General features: G+C 43.5%; 1 pseudogene; it reads right to left on the bottom strand.

Annotated features, from left to right (window-relative positions):
- Window positions 1-3242: 3242 nt before the first annotated feature.
- On the bottom strand, window positions 3243-3855 carry LOC129550098 (glycine cleavage system H protein, mitochondrial-like; annotated as a pseudogene).
- Between the last annotated feature and the right edge of the window lie 1562 nt (window positions 3856-5417).

Genomic DNA, 5417 nt, shown 5'->3' on the forward strand with positions numbered 1-5417 from the left:
TGCATTGTGGGCAGCTTTTTTACCAGCTGAGCCACAAGGGAAGCCCACCTTACATATAAATGGGGCACAAAAACTCAGCTCAAGGCAATCCTGTCTTTTACAAGTTCAGCTGGAAATTTGCAACCTCCCACGACCTAGTTAAGAGCCACCACTGGATGTTAAAAGCATCCAGGTTAATGAGGGATTTCATATGGGGAGACACAATGCTACTCACCTTCTGTGTTTCTGGTAAGTGATGCAATAGGAAATGCCCAGGACCACTTGTGAACTCTTTCTGCAAAAATCATTCAACCTGAATATAATCATGCGTCCAGACTAAAGGTCCAGCTCACGGGAATTCCAAAGATTAGAGGAACCATTAAATGAGATTACCAGGAGGCGGGAAATTCTATTGCACAAATGGCCTGATTTTCCCAGAGAGGAAAGGGGAGAAAGGGATTGGTATAGATTCAAAGAAGTTTAAGAGACACATCAACCAAATGCAATGTGTCAACTGTATTTGGATCCCGATTGGAACAATAGTGAGACACTTGGAGGTATCTGGACCTTGGCTATGTATTAATGGCTATGCTTAGGAATTACTTTTAGTTTTATTACATATGACAATAATTTTTGGTTATATATTTTTAAAGGCCTTATCTGTTGGTGATACAAAAAAGTATTTATGGATGAAATAATATGATACCTGGGATTTGCTTTAAAATACTCTGGGAAAAGAGACAAGGATGAAATTAGATGAGCTTGATGTGGACAATTATTGAAGCTTGTGATGGAGAGGTCATTATATAACTCACTTTACTTTTATGTTTATTCATAAGATAAAAAGATTTATAAGATAAAAAGAAAACAGAAGCCCAGCATAAAGCCCAGGTAAGCAGGGAGCCCTTGTGGACAGATGGGAGGAGCCCTGGGCAGCTGCCCAGCCTGTCTGCTCCCTTCTCTGGCATCTGTTCAACATCAGGCTTTGACTCTCTGCCTTGACATGCAACTGTGGGCTGCCTTATTCTATCTTTTCAATTTTTTCTTTTAGCAAACTCATTGAGCCCTGCTATGTGGTAGGGCTGGGCAATAATTGAGTATATATACATATTATATATATATATAATTTTAGAATTCCAATGTGTGAGTTTTTCTCTCCACACCACCACACAAGTCTCTGACACCAGTTGGGTGTGTTGCAGTGGAAAGGAAAAAAAGAGGAATGAGTTTTCTCTTTCCCTTTCCTGAGAACAGAGAAGATAAAGAGAACAGTGAGCAAGCCTGTGGATTCCTAGTTTTTGTTTTGTTTTAACTGCTACCAACTCTGCATGTCTGTAACTAAGCTTGCTTTTCTGCCCCCTAACTCTGCAGGAGCTACACTTTGCACCTATTTTCCTTGGACTCTCTGTGAGATACGTCCTGCATCTGGTGTTTACCCTTATAACACCCTTCCCCTTGAAGTTACATATCAGAAAGTAGGCTGCAAAGCCACCAAACTGCCAGACTCAATTACTGGGTTACTGATGCCAGCTTGTGACTGTCTTTGAAACAATGCAAGAAAAGGAAACCAAGATCCTAACACCTGGGTTGCTCATCACCAACTCCTGACTGTGAGCCCTCATTGTATATAAGTCCCTAGACTCCTCATGGAGGGGGTGCACAGTTCCTGAGGCATGAGCTTACTATTTGCCCCTCTCCGTCAGCTGAGAATTAAAGCCACCTTTCTATTTCCCCCAAACTCTGTATTTTTCATTCAACTTCAGTGGCAGAGAAAGCCAAGATTTTGGCTGGCAACAGTGTCCTCCATTACAACTCAGTCCTGGCCTTGGAGATAGCATCAGATCCCACGTGGTAAAGGCCCCACTCTAATTCTACCACCACCACCCTCCACCGATTTACACAGCAGCTGCAAGTCCAGGCTATCTCCTGTGCTTGTGGCCAACTGGCTATAGATCAGAGGTTCTAACTGTTACTAAACCAAACTGAGGTCCACTCCCTGCCTGCTACGCAGCAAAGCTGACACACTGACACTGCGTTGTGGTGAAGGGAAGTACCGCTTTGATTGTAGGGCCAAGCCAGGAGTATGGGCAGCTAGTGTTCCAAAGACCTGAACTCCCCCAAGACTTTTAGGGAAGGGCTTTTAAAGGCAACAGTTGGGGGTGAGGGCTGCAGGGTGCATGACTTTCCTCTGCTTGGTGGGTGATGAGGTAACAGGGTGATGTTTCAGGAATCTTGATCATCAGCCTTCTGGTTTGATGGAGGTTTTGTTTCTATGTGCCTGTATTTGGCGTGCAGTTACAATCCTCCACCTGGACTGATAGGGGTAAGGGGCTTAGGTTCTGCAGAACAATTCAAGGGTACACGTCATACGTTAAGTGTATCCCTTGAGGAGCAACTCAGAGCCTCTGTTTTGTTGCTGAACTCTTGTTTCTTGACTACTTTCCCTTGTTCCTGCGTTCTCTCACCTCCCTAATTAGCAACTGCTTCACTCTGCTCTTTGGAACTCAGAGAAGGCCTAGGAGACTAAAGCCTTTATCTGCAAAAAGAGAAGAGATGGCATAGAGGGTCCTTTGTACCAGGAGGTCCTACAGGCTTCTGTTTGTTTTCAGTGACATTAATTAGTTGGCACACCTCAGTAGTTTAATATGGAAGCCAAGTTGGTTTGGGGCTTATTTATCCAAAAGCTGTAAAGACAAGCAAGAGATACCCATGCAGCACAGTTTGAGTTTTTTTTTTTTTTCATGATTAAAAAGTTGAATATTTTATTATTAAATTGTTTATTCTCCTGCAAAGCTGTTGCTTCACTGTATAAAAATAGCACCAGCAAACACAGTATATTGCAAAATTAAGATAGTAATATTCTTCATTGGACACTATATAACTAACAAACTTTTCTCCACTAGCAGTTATTTCTAGTGGGAAGATCATTTTGACCCAAAGCCAAAGATAGCTGTAAGCAAGTTACAGTGTCATATAAGGTATAAGATAACCATGTTATCCTTGAATTGCATAATTTTTGTAATTAGTTTTACCAGAGATAATTTCAGGGATTCTGAATATCATAACTGGAGCCTAGCCTAAAAATCACAGGATGCTGTGGGAAAGATGCACAGCGTTTATCTGAAGTCATTAGAAAGTTACGGGGTATTTTCTTCAGGAAACATTGTTACAAGTAGTTTCTTTTAAATATCTATCCACCACTAATTTAAGACAACTATGCTAGATTAAGTTGTTTCAAAGTAGTTTATTTAGGGGTTCCATTTTCACTCCTCAATAGATTTTATGTATTTCTCATAAGCTTCTTCACTCATTAGTTCATCTAGTTCTGAAGGGTTGCTGAATGTCATCTTGATCAGCCAACCATCTTCATAACAAGACTTGTTGACAAGTCCTGGATTTTCTGCTGCTGCTGCTAAGTCGCTTCAGTCGTGTCCGACTCTGTGCGACCCCATAGATGGCAGCCGACCAGGCTCTGCTGTCCCTGGGATTTTCTGCTAGAGCTTTATTAATTTCAGTGACTTCTCCTGATAGAGGAGAATAGAGTTCACCAGCAGCTTTCACACTTTCCAAAGCACCAAACTCCTCTTGTTTGTTCAACTTTGTCCCAACTTCAGGCAGACTACAGTAAACAACATCTCCCAAAGCTTCCTGTGCAAAATTGCTGATTCCCACTGTTTCAACACCGTTTTCTGTTTTTACCCATTCGTGTTTTTCTGTGAATTTCCGCACCGACAGCAGAGCAGGGCCGGTGCGCAGCGCCCTGACGGGGCACCCGCCCGCGGTCCCCAGGGCGGCGGCGAGCAGCGCGCGCTGGGGGCCGAGACGGCGCGCAGGCTGCCGACAGGCCCGCACGCTCCGCACCGCGCGCAGCGCCATGTCGGCACGGGTGCAGAGGGTCTCCGAGCGGCACCTGGAGCCCAGTTTGAGTTTTGATGGGAGAGGGAGTGACTTTCTCCCCAAACTGAGGAAGAGGAGCAGAATATGCTCCTCCCCCCAAATATGCCGTTTTGCAGCATTGATTATTTTGAATTGTAGGTACTTGAGAAACAGCCAGTACCAAAGGACACCCTGACCTTCCTTAGTGTCCCGAAAGCAAGAGATAAATCTTCCTTGTGAAGGTACCCGTCCTATAGTAGGAAGGTTAGAGCTATGTTTATCACCAGATACAGGGAATTTAATGCCAAGAATCCTATATAAACAAGACTTGTCACTTATTCAGCAATTTACTTCTTTGAGACCAAACTCCTCTGTCTTTTCACTTCTTCCTAAATTTATTGTTTCTTTGTCTAAAAGGTATAAAAACTTCTTGCTTTGATTATTTCTTTGAGTCTCATATTTTTATGGGGCTCCTATATATACATACAAAATTAAATTTGTTTTCTCCTTTTTAATCTATCTTATGTCAAATTATTCAACCAGCCAAAGAAATCAAGAGAAAAATGGGGAAATTTTTCCATCCCTACACTGATATCCCTGACAAAGCGTGATTTCTCTAAGACATTCTTGAATTAATAATGGCAATGGTATTCCCAAGAGAAAGATGGTTGTTGCTCGCACTCAGTGTGAAGGAAGGCTCCGGAAGGCAGATGGTAGGAGTAATTTTTCTGTCGTTGTTGTATTTCTTGCTGTCTGCATGTGGAACTGTGGAATCCTTTGGTGTCAGGGATGAGGAATTTCATCTTTATGTCCACTGTGCCTTGCACCTGAAAGTGTTGACTAAAAAGAAAAAAAGATGTACAAATGGGAGTTGCAAATTAAATTTTACTTGGGGCAAAATGAGGACTGCAGTCTGGGAGACAGCACCTCAGATAGCTCTAAGAGATTGCTCCAAAGAGGCAGTGGGGGAAGATCAATATATGTGATTTTGGTGAGGGGGAAGTTCATATAATCCAGCACTTATTTCACAAAAGGTCTTCTGCTGGTCATGAGGAGCTGATGTCACCATGAAAGGGATTTAGTGCTTTTCAAGATACAAGGATGCGAAAAGCTGACTCATTTGAAAAGACCCTGAAGCTGGGAAAGATTGAAGGCGGGAGGAGAAGGGGACGACAAAGGATTGTTAGAGTCCGGAGTCGCCCTTCCCTCAACGGAACAGAGGACACTCACGATAATGCAAGACACACAGTGAGGTTTATTTCCAGCTAGCCGGGGTCCAAGTGTCCGCCCGACGCAGCGGGTTTCAACAATGACCCCAGCTAGCTGGAAATAAACCTCGCTGTGTGTCTTGCATTATCGTGAGTGTCCTCTGTTCCGTTGAGGGAAGGGCGACTCCGGACTCTAACAGGATGAGATGGTTGGATGGCATCCCAGACTCAGTGTACATGAGTTTGAGTAAACTCTGCGAGTTGGTGATGGACAGGGAAACCTGGTGTGCTGCAGTCCATGGGGTCGCAAAGAGTTAGGCATGACTGAGTGACTGAACTGAACTGAACTTAGAA

The sequence above is a fragment of the Moschus berezovskii genome, chromosome 21 (assembly GCF_049115385.1).
Source record: "Moschus berezovskii isolate FMDL1 chromosome 21, NW_MosBer_1.0, whole genome shotgun sequence".
NCBI classification, from domain to species: domain Eukaryota; kingdom Metazoa; phylum Chordata; class Mammalia; order Artiodactyla; family Moschidae; genus Moschus; species Moschus berezovskii.